At 44.4% G+C, this 13478-nt stretch overlaps 1 long non-coding RNA gene across 2 annotated transcripts; it reads left to right on the top strand.

Annotated features, from left to right (window-relative positions):
- The first annotated feature begins 135 nt into the window (after window positions 1-135).
- Window positions 136-11738, top strand: LOC310763710. 2 transcript variants are annotated; one of them, XR_014548765.1, is made up of 4 exons: window positions 136-1396; window positions 5014-5136; window positions 10660-10825; window positions 11626-11738. It is a non-coding gene; the product is annotated as an uncharacterized lncRNA (long non-coding RNA). The 2 variants fall into 2 exon arrangements; XR_014548766.1 differs by lacking the exon at window positions 11626-11738 and having other exon boundaries at window positions 957-1396; window positions 10660-10918.
- The last annotated feature ends 1740 nt before the right edge of the window (window positions 11739-13478 follow it).

The raw sequence follows: 13478 nt of genomic DNA on the forward strand, positions 1-13478 counted from the left end.
CCTGTGAATTGGCATTCACGATTATGACTGAATTTTCCCTTCATCTACTCTACTGGAATGCTAAAGGAATATTTGACAAACTCAGGAAATTACAGACCATCACAAAATCAAGATTTGCCAAGGTGTTGTTTTTTTGGTACCTTGCTTCGAACTGAGTATAACAAGATCAGGGACAAGAGTCCAGCTTTTGGGGGAAGAAGCATGTCCAGGTGACCACAAGAGAAAGTGAGAAAGGGTGCGGGGGAGGGAGGGAGATGGGAAGGTTCCGCCCACTTTAGGCTCTGGCTGCGCCCACTATCCGTTGCGCACTTTACTTCTCCCGCGCGGCAGTGGTCCTCCCCATCAGTGCTTTACCAGTTTCAGGTTACTGAAGGCGCTCTCAACTGATGCAACCCATATGGGAATGCAGCTGAACATTCTTTGGGTAACGCTACTTTCAGAAATAGGTCTGCCAGACCTTCGATATGCATCTGGATCTAGGCAACTAAAAATTTTTTTAAAAAAAATTAAACAAAAACCCGAAGCTCGTCACACTTGGACTCCATAAGCCAGCTTCATGAGCTATGGTACCCTAACTGAGCGCACGTCGCAATTTTACTTCCTCTGCATCAAGCTCAATATTTTTTGGGGGGGGGCAGCCTTGTGGCTCTGTCTCCTCCCGCTGCCCCCCGCATTCCTGCCCCCCATGCCTTGCAGACACGAAGAAGCTGAAGGGGCTGCCCTTCAGAAGGGGGCGTCTCATTCATTTCGAGACGTTTGCTCCGGAAAGTTGACGCCAAGCGCTGTCGGTTCCTGCGGGAGAAACGCCCGTCAACGGAGACGCCCGTCGGGCTTCCGCTAGGGGGAGAGCAGCAGGCCAGGAGGAGGAGGAGAAGAAGACAGAAGGGGAGGACCGAGGGGGAGAAGGGCGATCCTCTCCCCCTACCCCACCCCTGGCCTCCCCTCCCCTCGGCGGCTGCTCGCCTTATTTGTCTAGGAAGTGGGTATTCTCAGCCCGTCCAAGATGGCCTCAAGTGGTTGTCACGGCAACAGTGTGAAAGTCATCAGTGCCATGGAAACCCTCTCTGTGGCATAATAATATAAATATTTTCCTTGAAGAAGGAGCCTGGGGATGAGTGGGCGATGTGCTATTTTCTAGCGCTGCTGCTGCTGCCTGGCTGCGGCGGACGGGAGGAAAGGAGGTGGGGGCTGGAGGAGGAGGAGGAGGGACGGAGGCTCCCCCGGCGATGGGGGAAGGGGACCGATAAAATTAGCTCAGCATGTCTGCACTGGCGGGGAAGGGCCCCGCGGGCAGCGGCGGGCCTTGGCACCAGAGAGGAGCCGCGCGGGGGCTGCCTGGGCATCGCCAGGTCCCAAGGCCACTAGATGGGCCCACAGGCGGGCAGGAGGCGCCCAGGTAAGAGGAGTTTGCCTGCTGCTTTGCTTGACTTGCCCCAGGGCTCCTGATACCTTGCCTTCCTGTCCCAGAGGAGCAGGCACATGCCAGGCAGCAGCCGCAGCAGCAGCTGAGTCTCTGGGCTCAGCTGCACTCAGAAGCCCACACTCACTTGGCAAGGGCACTGGGCAATGGGGAAGATGCTTCCCATTCCCCGGAGTTCTTGAGAGTGAGGGTGGCGCAGGGACAAGGGCGCTCAAGGCCGCTTCATGTGCCACACAGCATCCCTGGCGGATGGACAGGCACAGGAAGTGAAGTGCTGCGCAACCCATGACTAGATCACATGTGAATAAGAAATGTAGGGGCGTTTGGTGGTAGCAGTAGTTGTTTTTGGTTTTCTTTGGGGCTTGTTGTGGGGAGCATTTACTCTCAGTATATAAAGGCTGGAAAGCCAAGGCCCCAATTGTTGTTTCCTGGAGCATGTACACAGGGCAGCAATGCACGCAAGGGTACCACATGCAGTGATGTGCATGCCGATCTCACATGGTAGTTCCTGTGTCAAAATGCCACCTGCTTTAATGATTTTTGTAACATCTGAAGGGGCCTAGACATAATCATGAAACCGGAACGTCTTTTATATATAACACTTGGCACGTCTTATGGTTTGGAATGCTTCTCGTGTTGTTTTCTCAGCTTGCATAAGAAAAACGAAAACCACCGCCAGATCACCACTTTTGAAAGCAATATTGCAGGCTTTATATAGGTGAATAGCTCTCTGAGCCTCAATTCCCATCTGTAAAATGGGTATAAGAACAACCCTCTTTATAGAAATCTAAAAGGAGGAATGAGAGAAGGACTGGGAGTTTTTACCCAAGTAGTGGCTGAGGTGAGTTACGGCGTAAAAGACAACCTGTTGCACATTGAGGGCACCACATGCCTTTGTAACATTTTAAGTGGTAAAACGTAATTTAAATGGATAAGGATGTATTTAAATAATGAAATGTAAATGATTCGTTGTAAAACATTGAATACATCTATAAATGCATACAGCCACAAACAACCATACACAGAACTGCAATGGCTCCCCTCCACCCCGTAACAGAAGTGGCATAGATATAGAGTTGGAAAATTGACATTCGGTGTGCCATTGTTTAAGCAGCTTCAAATCCAGGCTTGTCAATTTGTGGGGAGGGAATGTATGTGACTTCATAATCACAGTCTTTTTACGGCCAATTGTTTTCTGCTGTCAGTTTTGCATCATGCAAAGCACCTTTTGCAACCCACAATTTTCAGAAACTGATATCTATGAGGTGCTTGGCTTTCTTGAACATATTATATACATTTGCATATGGAGATGCAAATGTTTCCTCCATTTGCCTCCTAGACTTGTTTGCTCTGACTATTAGGAGTGAGTACCTGGAGTCTCAGGCAGAGCTCTCTTCCAGACTTGCCTGTATCCAACTCCAAATTCTCCCTCTCTCCCAACCATTTGATTTTGTGGAAGGTAGGTTTGCAGTTGCACCGGCATACATGGCTTTCAGGAGGGTAAAATGCTTCCGGTATGTTGCATTGCAAGGCTGCTTGTTTGCCTGCCTCACCCCTCCTATTGCCAGAACCATAAGCTGCCTTACGCTGAGATGGCCCGTCTAGCCCTGTATTGTGTACTACTCTGACTGGCAGCTAGCGATCCAGGGTTATTCCCCACCCTACTCCCTGATCCTTCTGAAAACAAGAGGTTTGGATCTGGCATCTTCTGCATGCAAACCATGCAGATCACGTATGGCAGGGATGGGAAACATGCAGCCCTCCGGATGTTATTTCTGGCTGGACTGCTGGGAGTTGGTTTCCAACAGCACCTGCATGGACCACAGATTCTCTATCCCTGGGCTAAAGCCTCTGCCACACTCAAGTGCTTTATGGGCCATTTTCCTATCACACCATTCACAACTGCTGGCATGGCCAACTCATTCTTGTTGTCCTGAGCATTGGGATTGCAACAGAAGGGTGGGGTTTAAACCTTCTGAAACAAATTAATAAATTTTGAAAATGAATGAGTCAATCATGGAATGACCATAGCATGGTAAAGTTCATGCTTTGCATGCAGGAAGTCCCGGGTTCAATTTCTGGCATCCCCAGACAGGGCTGAGAAAGGCTTCTGTCTGAAACCCTGGAGAACCACTATATAAGAGTAGACAATAGTGAGCTCAACTGGACCAAGGGCCTAATTCAGGATAAGTTAGCTACGTATGTACTTACTGCATTTGTAGTGTGCCCTTTCTTCAAGAAGCTCAAGGTGGCATATATGCCTCACCTCCTTTTATCCTCACAACAACCATTTGTGGATGTGTTTGTCCACACTTCTGCTTGTGCCACACCTAGAAGGCAGTGGGAAAGGAGGAAGTGTGGTTAAGCTCTGTGCTGGCTTTGATGGAGAGCTCTTGGTGCAGCTTCCTAATTTCTAGTCTAATGCCACAGTTGGGACCCTCGAGCCAGATCCTGATCCTTCCAATAACTAAGTCCCAGATCATAGGATCAGGCCATATAAAGAAACACTCCCACACTTCCTCGCTATTTTGTCAGTCACTATTGTATCAGTTGGAATCAACGAGTACGCCAAGAAGTGCGGCAAAAGGGGCAGAGACACTGGGTTGACTTACTTGACAGCCCCACTCACCGCCCCCCCCCCCGACGATAGACCTTGGCTCAGCATCAATCACTTGAAGGCTCATCATCCAACATGTACACTCTCTCTTGAGCGCTGCTGCAGCCCTCTGTGCCCTTTCCCTAGTACAAAGCATGTTTGCTGCTGGTGATGCGAGTTGCCTCAGCAGATATGAACTTACAGGGCAGAACAAGCTGTGCAGCGGATGAATATGCTGGCTTTTTATTCCAAACATGTTGTTTATGTCATAAAAGGAGACAACTCTGCAAGACAGGATTGAGAAGTGGAAAGGTGAACAAATAGGGCCTCTGAAGGTGTGCTGATATGAGCTTAATATGAAGGTATATCTATCTGGCTGTGGAACTGTGACAAGGTGTGCATATATATCTGAACTGGTCCTCACCGCCAGTGCTGCATGATGGATGAGCATAATCAAACAATGTCCTAGGGAGAACATATTTCCTCCTCCGCTTGTGAAATTTCATCACTGTTGTGGACAAGACTCTCTGGTAATTCTGCCAGAAACCCCCCACTACCGGAATAGATGGATGCTGTCTGTTCTAAAACTCTGACTCAGGGCCAAATGAGACTTGACGTTAAAAGGTTTCATAGCATTCAATGTTCAGGGATTTTTTAAAACACAAACGGGAAAAACTTGCACAGGAGATGCAAAGACTCGTTTAACAATTTGGCCCTTAATATTCATTTGAGATATTACTTTTTAGATATATTTTTTTGGCCAGCATTCATTTGTGAAGAGTAGCTGAAGGGGCATAGAGTGTCCCAAATCACCTAACTTGCCTGCTGATCTTCTCACTCCCCCCCCCCCGGGTGCAAATAGTGGTTTAAATTATGACATACTATATTGTTTGTTTACCAATATATCTAAGTCTATGCAAAAGAATAAAAACTCACTGTTTATTTTCTGAGCACCAGGGATCTTAAATGATAACACCCTTTTCTAATTGTGCAATAGGCATGTGGCAACATGAAGAAGAACTACCTTGCTCTATGAGGCAAAAGGTCAATCTAGTCCAACATTCTGCCCCCAGCTGTAGCTTGCTAGATTCTTGTGGAAACTCAAAGGCAGGACATGAAGGTGATGCCCTGTTATTATAGCATCTAGTAATCTAAGGAATTCTGCCTCTAAACATTGGGGCTTATTAATCATGACTACTACCTTATCATTTATTTATTACAAGCAACCCAGATCCCTCTCCTGATCAGTGTAATTTCTGATGTGGGAATATTAGCACTTAAACCTTAAAATGTTGTAATTTTTAAAAATACAGTGAACACTGGACATTGTATATTTGATTGTCCTATAGAAGGTAGCCGAGCAGCTGCCAAGAGGCACTTATTGGATAGTGATGGATGTTTGGGCAAAACCTTCCCAACATCCACTGAAAAGTTCATTGTAGTCACATGGCGACGGGGACTAGCTCTTCTTTCTGATGATGTACCTGGCAGCTGTGCCCCCACACTATAATAAAATAATAATAATAATAATAATAATAATAATAATAATATAATAATAATAATAATAATAATAATAATAATAATAATAACAACAACAACAACAACAACAACAATAATTTATTATTTATACCCCGTCAATCTGGCTGGGTCCCCCCAGCCACTCTGGGCGGCTTCCAACAAAACACTAAAATACAATAACCTATTAAACATTAAAAGCTTCCCTAAACAGGGCTGCCTTTAGATGTCTTCTAAAAGTTTGGTAGTTATTTTTCTCTTTGACATCTAGTGAGAGGGCATTCCACAGGGCGGGCACCACTACCGAGAAGGCCCTCTGTCTGGTTCCTTGTAACTTGGCTTCTCGCAGCGAGGGAACCGCCAGAAGGTCCTTGGCGCTGGACCTCAGTGTCTGGGCAGAACGATGGAAGTGGAGACGCTCCTTCAGGTATACTGGACCGAGGCTGTTTAGGGCTTTAAAGGTCAGCACCAACACTTTGAATTGTGCTTGGAAATGTACTGGGAGCCAGTGTAGGTCTTTCAAGACCGGTGTTATATGGTCTCGGCAGCCGCTCCCAGTCACCAGTCTAGCTGCCGCATTCTGGAATAATTGTAGTTTCCGGGTCACCTTCAAAAGTAGCCCCACATAGAGCGCATTGCAGTAGTCCAAGTGAGAGATAACCAGAGCATGCACCACTCTGACAGTCCGCGGACAGGTAGGGTCTCAGCCTGCATACCAGATGGAGCTGGTAAACAGCTGCCCTGGACACATAATTGACCTGTGCCTCCATGGACAGCTGTGAGTCCAGAATGACTCCCAGGCTGCGCACCTGGTTCTTCAGGGAGCGTGTTGGAGCGGGTCAGAAGGTATACACATATACCAATCAGGGTTCCTCCTTGCACCGAGAAGCTCTATGTGCATGCACCATTACATGCTCAGAACCCCTTCTGATGTGCTCCAAATGCGTGGAAGGTTTATGGTCACCAAATGTGGCAGGGAGACTAGTCCATATGGCTCTGACCCCTCTCACACATTCTTTCAGTGCAAGGGGTTGTCATTTGAACCTGACATGAATTACTGTCATCAACACAACTCCCATTCAGTTCAGGCTATAACATTTGTTGCATTGTTTTGGTTGCTTTGGATACTTTTTCTTGCTTTACAACTCAAAAAGAGAAATATTAGGAAAGTGAATTGCAACAAATCCTTCTCCCACAGTTGCATGCTCCCCCTCTCCTGCACTGGAGTGTATAGCTCCAGTGGTTTTCCTATGGAGTGGGGAGACAAAAGTATTGATGAACCAATTTTTGACTACCCTCCCCATGTGAAAAGGAAATAGTAAAATGTAGTTTTACTAAAATCTAAAATGATAGAAAACCACAAAAGGAGAAATATTTAAAGAGCTGCTTAGTTTGAAAAGGCTCGTCAGCTCAGCACTGCTATCCTCAGTATGCGACCACTGATAGGTGGTAGATAAATTATTGAAATAGTCATGTTTAACAGATGTAGTATGAAGTAATGTGGGAATTATGTTGTTATTACAGAAAGCACAAAAACTTTAGCATGCAGGGATTGTTCTCTGTTAATCTTAAGGATTTTGGGGGGTTTTATCTGTAAATGCTGCTGCATAAGAATATTTCTTTTAACTACAGTATAATGATTCTTGAGCAACATTAGGCTGAAAAGTCTAAGCATATTCTCTTAAAAAGTAAATGCCATTGAATCTCTCGAGCAGTTTTGAATAAACATGGTTAAGCTTGGAATGTAAATCATGCTTTATTCATGTCATATATATGGTATCTTAGTTTGCTGGTATTTAACTGTAAGGACCCTTCCCACACTGTCAAAAGCCTTTTCTAAAACCACTTAACTAGCATGATGAATGTTTGGTGATACCATACACTATTTGATATTTTTCTATATATTCTACTTGTTCTTGATTTGTCAGGGACTCAGGACAGAGCCATGTTATGTCTACAAACGCACATTCATAATCTTGCATTTCTTGATGTGACACAAGCAGGTGGAGGCAGGGGACTTTGGTAGAGGAGATCAATAGATGCTAGTGATGTTCTTAATCTTTCCACACCCAGCAATTCTCCTCTGCAAATGCCCCCCTCCATCTCAGTCCCCTATCTGGAGAGAAATTGGTTAAGACACCTTGGGTGGGCAATTTTCAAGGGAGAATCATTGGTCGGAGGAAAAATTAAGCATCCCCTCTACCCATCTGTTATTCCCTGGGAATGACCACCTATCAGAAATTCTGTAATAGTGGATTTCTTGTATCAATAAGGGGCTGGAATAGATTATCTTTGAAGTCCCTCCCAACTATATGATTCTGTGCCTGTAAAATGTTCCCCAGCTCTGCATTGCTATTACATTATATAACTTGCAATTCCAGCAACACAGTGGTTAAATATTATCACATTTGCTCTTCTACTAACATAACTTTCCCAGTTCGAGTTGTGCTTCAAATAATTGTGTTTCCTCAATTACAGATACTTCAGGTTTATTCAAATATTGAGCCAACATGCATTTACCAAGTTTGCTTTAATTTAACTTTGAGAAATGTATTACAATTTCTTTCTCCAAACTTGTGTTCAGTGTGTTGTACCGTCTTGTAACATGGAATGCTAGAATAAATTAGATTTTAAGGAGTTTTGCTGTTGCTTCAGAAGAAACAAGGAACACTTTATTCCGCTTTGTCTTAAATTTCCAGTTAATTGACTTAGCATTACAGCTTATCTAAAGTGCTAGAAAAGCAGAGTGTCTTTTCTTTAACTATATCTTATACTTTGCTCAGATCGTTCAGTTATGGACAAAAATGGAATGTGTTGCTAAAACAACAATGAATGCTAACATTTTAAATCCTGCTGTTAGACAACCATCAGTTATTGTCGTAATCTTATTTTTGCAGAACACAAAATGTATTTCCATAAACCTGTTGATTTCAGTGAACTTCAGCCAGTTTGGTTTGTGCTGGATGGTGCACATTTAGGGATCAGTGGCAGAACAGAATGGGAGCTGCTGTGGTCACAGAGGTTACTCTCCTGCTGCCTTAGAAAGTTTATAGATATAATCAGGATTTTCAGGCTGTGCATCTGCCAGGACAGTAGTGGCTATTGCTGCAGCTTTGATGCAGGAGATGGTATCAGCTTCCAGTAACGTGGGCCCCTTGTGCTAATGCCCAGAATACAGTGTGGAATTATATGCTCTACAAGCCATACAGCCTCTGAAAGGGGTCCCAGCCCTATAACATAGTTGGCCTTATCAGTGATATTATGATACATTTTCTTGAAAACAAACAGGGCCATCTCTAAAGAACTTTTGGTCTCATTTTTATTCACTTAATGGAGTGCTCCCATTTACTTTCCCCCATCTAAACCCATCGTCTCCACATGCTGCCTGTCTCTGTTTTCAAGGTCCTCTGCTTTCTCCAATAAAGCTATGACCTATGTCAATAGCTTCAGTTCCAAATAAAATGTGCATGTTTTGAGTCATCTTGCAGATCAGATTTTCCCAACTTTTCAAATTGGATTTGAGAAGACAATCAAATATGCCTTCCCCCGCTGCCGCCACTGTGGTCTTCAGTGATTTCAAGTTCTATGCAGTTGTTTCAAACCCTGAAGTAAGCCTTGCTGCTCTCTAAGATGGTGGGATCCAATTTGCCTTCGTATGTCTCTTTGTTCTCTGCAGTTTTCACATGGTAGTGGGATAGTGTTACTATTTCTCACAAATCCAGAAGAGACAGATCTCACATCCAATATCCCAGGGACTTGTGAGGATCCTAGAGGTTACATGTTTCATGCCACCCCAATTTCTGAGCAGTGCGAGATTCCAAGGGTCTCAGGGTTGGATCAAGGCACAGCAGAGACTGTAGTGTCTTTATGATATATGGTTTATTTATACATATATACAACCTGAGCCTATGATGGAGGGGTTCACAGCATAAACACCCCAAAAGGGTCTTGTTTCTCCCATAGGCACAACCTTGGATTCAAACAGAAATCAAACATTGCTCTCAAACATTGCTCTGACTCTCTCTGTGCCTTGCTGCTTTACTTCTAGGTCACATCACCGCAACTCTCTTCTCAACTTTGGCTTTTTTCTGTTGAAGGAAGGGGGCCTACCCATTTGCTGACTTACACCAAGCCCCTTTAGCCTCCTTAATGGCTCTCACCCAGGCTACCACCTCCCCAGGAGGCTAGTCTGGCTATTCCAAGAATTAGAAGGCTTGGTTCAATTCTGACCCTTGCTGAATCCAGGGATTAGAGAGGTCTGGCACCCAGCTTAACACCCTAAACTCAGAACAATATTAAAGGCAAATGGAGCTGTGTTGGCTGTATTTGGGAAATACCTTTATGAGGCCAACCAAAATAATAACAATAACAATAACAATAACTTTTATTTGTACCCTGCCCTCCCCGGCCGGAGCTGGGCTCAGAGTGGCTAACATCATATAAATAACACAGTATACATAAAAACAGGCATCAATTAATTAAAATACATCTTAAAATTAATTCAGACAAATTAAAATCTGGACAAATGGCAGTTATTAGGTTAAGATTGAGAGCGGTTAATACTTGCCAGGACCAACTGTTTTCACTGATCATATAAGGACCTGTGAACAGGCTGGGAGGCCTCCTTCATGCTTGTTCTTATACAAAGGAAAATAGATCAGACAGCACCCTGGCCAAAACAGTCTGCAAGCAGGGATTACTGGATAGTTAAGACACAACTGGCCAACAACTGGCAGTTGCACAAGGTAGTGTGTGTGTGTGTGTGTGTGTGTATTCCACAATCACTTCTGCTTTAAGTGGTTTTGCAGGAATTCACAATGCTTCAAGCTATACTATATTATGTAAGGTGAAAAATTAATGGAGACACTGAGAAAGTTTCAGGGAGTAAGTTCCTAACCCCAGATTGAGTATGGTTTCTAAAGAGGGAGATTTGGCAACGGGGGGGGGGGGGATGTTCGTTGTCTTTTACTTTAAATAGAATCAGTCCTGGAAGGAAGACAACGTCAGCTAGCTGTGTGTCTTTTGCTATTTCTGTTCCATATATGATTTGCAATGTAAATAAGACTAGTCTGCTAAGTGGCCACCATTGAAAGACTAAACAATATTTTCTCTAAACTGCATGGAGCAGAGAAAACTCATTCAAGTGCTGAAATCAGAGAAGACCAAATTTGTTCTGCAGTACTTCATGGTGCTCACACTTTGAACTGGATTTTGCTGTTATTCGGTGAACAACCCCTCCGTTGGCTCAGGAAAATTTAATTTTCAAGAAAAGTACACACAGATTATGGAATCAGGTTAGCTTTAACTTCAGTGACCCTCTGCTTTGCTCTAAGGACATTATTGAACTCAATTGATGCAATAATAAAAGACAGATTGGTCCTTAGAAAGCATCCTTTTCTGGTATTCTGAAGTCTGGTAATCCTATAAGAGGCAAAAGCAGAGTCATTGTCATTGTCCTGATATAATATTATTTCACATAGAGACTTTTCCTTTTTATAAAATGTTAGGCACAAGCCACTGGGACCCCAGTTTATTTGGAAGCAGGTTCCATAGATTTCAGTGTCTACAACTGCAATGACTTACTTCTAAACAGATGTGCTTGGGATCACAACCGTGTAGCTGCTCAGTCTTCCCTGAGCTTCAGCTGCCATGATGCCAGCGCTTTTTTTCTGGCAGTACTCAACGGTATGCAGTACTGGCACCTCCCCACTGCCCCCCAAATCTTGCGATGCCCCTCGTGGTCCCTTCCAACTCTATGATTCTGCTATTCCATCTATGGTTTGAAAAAGCAGCACTGTTGTGGCCATTCTGCTAGGGGTGTGTGGCTTTTCTCATATCATGTAATCATTTATGTGGGTGGATGGAGGGTGGGCAGCACAGAGAGAGGAGGAGTTGGAAAGTGTGTGCTGTGGCATGCCAACCTTTCTTCTCTCTCTCCCACTCTGCATTGTTGTACCCCTAACCTGCCACTCAGCGAATGAGATCCTTTTCGTCCCTCCTTGAATTGGGCATGGGTCCTTTTACTTTCCAAGATATTATTATTATTATTATTATTATTATTATTATTATTATTATTATCCCACTTTTTCTCCAGACAGGGATTCAAGGTGGCTTACAACAAATGAAAACAACACAGATAAATTAAAGACGCTGAAAACATAGAAAAGATAATAATTAAAAAGTAATTAAACTCAAATAGTGTTAAAACTATTGCTTATTCCTTTCTTCTTACCTTTCACTATCTTTTTGTTCCATTATTATTTCCTTTAACATTCTTATCTCTTTGTTCTTTTTCTTTATTTTTTTCTTTTGTTTTTGCTTTGTTCCGATCATTTGCACTATTTGTGGTCCTCTACTCAAGGTAAACGGCGTTTCCGTGCGCTGCTCTGGTTCGCCAGAAGCAGCTTAGTCATGCTGGCCACATGACCCAGAAGCTGTACGCCGGCTCCCTCGGCCAATAAAGCGAGATGAGCCCCAGAGTCGGTCATGACTGGACCTAATGGTCAGGGGTCCCTTTACCTTTTTTACTCAGGGTTAAGGAAGGGTTGTAGGGACACGGGTGGTGCTGTGGGTAAAACCTCTGCGCCTAGGACTTGCTGATCGCATGGTCGGCGGTTCGAATCCCCGTGGTGGGGTGCGCTCCCGGCGTTCGGTCACAGCGCCTGCCAACCTAGCAGTTCGAAAGCACCCCCAGGTGCAAGTAGATAAATAGGGACCGCTTACCAGCGGGAAGGTAAACGGCGTTCCATGTGCTGCGCTGGCTCGCCAGATGCAGCTTGTCACGCTGGCCACGTGACCTGGAAGTGTCTGCAGACAGCGCTGGCTCCCGGCCTATAGAGTGAGATGAGCGCAGAACCCTAGAGTCTGGCAAGACTGGCCCGTACGGGCAGGGGTACCTTTACCTTTTAAGGAAGGGTTAACATGCAGATGAAGGTGATGGATAGTTGATTAAGGGCCCTGTATGAGAGAAGAAAGGGAAGCTCCCAGGTAAGAGTTGAAGGGTTCACCTTTCTCTGTGTTGGTTAAGTTAAGATATACCTGTGAAAGAGGACTTTCTTCTTTGCTTTTGTTTCCATTTAGATTAGATTTTTTATTATAATGTATTAATTAAATCTTATAAATGAAAAAACCCAACTGAAAAAACAAATCTATTAAAATGCAGATGACAAAAACAATAAAAACAGCACAGTACTATAAATGCCCTTTCCTGAAAAGAACAGCAAGTTCCTGAAGGCCTGTTGGAATAGGACAGGACGGGGGGGGGGGGGGGACACCAGTCTAGCTTCTCTAGGAAGGGAATTTCAAAGTCTGGGAGAAGCCACTGAGAACATACCAGGACTCTCTTGTGATGTCTTTACGGTAGAAGTGCATCTCCATATTCTGCCATAAATTAAGTACCTAGATGGCCCAAGTGTAAAGGATCTGAATTGCCTCAGCAAAGCCATTGTATAACGATGCTAGAGTACATACAGTATGTGATCAACTGGTGGTATTCAGTTCAGTGACATCAATGGTAGTTGGGCATGTAGAACGGGGCTGAGGTAAGTCTCTAGGCAACAGTGAAGAAATGGTATCTGCTTAGCATCCAATTACCAATGACACTTCAGAGGACACTTCAAAAACCAGTGGTAGGGGAGCAAAGACTGGCCCTCTGCTGTTACCTGCCACTGAGCAAATCTCCACAGTGTAGTAATTAGAGATGTCATCCTTCTGACCTCTAATACACACCTGTTACTCTCTGATGGGCCTCTATTATCAAATTTAGCTGTCATGGACTTCCAGTAGCTCAAGTCCCAGTGGGGCACCTGAAAGCATGTCACAACCACCACTGGCACTCTGACTCAGACTCCCATTTGGTGGCCCCCTCCGTTTTTTGTTTTTTACTTACAGAAGGTAAGAACAGCTTTTCTGCTAGGCTTGTGATCACAAGAAGACCAGTTCAAGAGA

This window comes from Podarcis filfolensis (assembly GCF_964270895.1).
Source record: "Podarcis filfolensis genome assembly, chromosome: 5".
Taxonomy (NCBI): Eukaryota; Metazoa; Chordata; class Lepidosauria; order Squamata; family Lacertidae; genus Podarcis; species Podarcis filfolensis.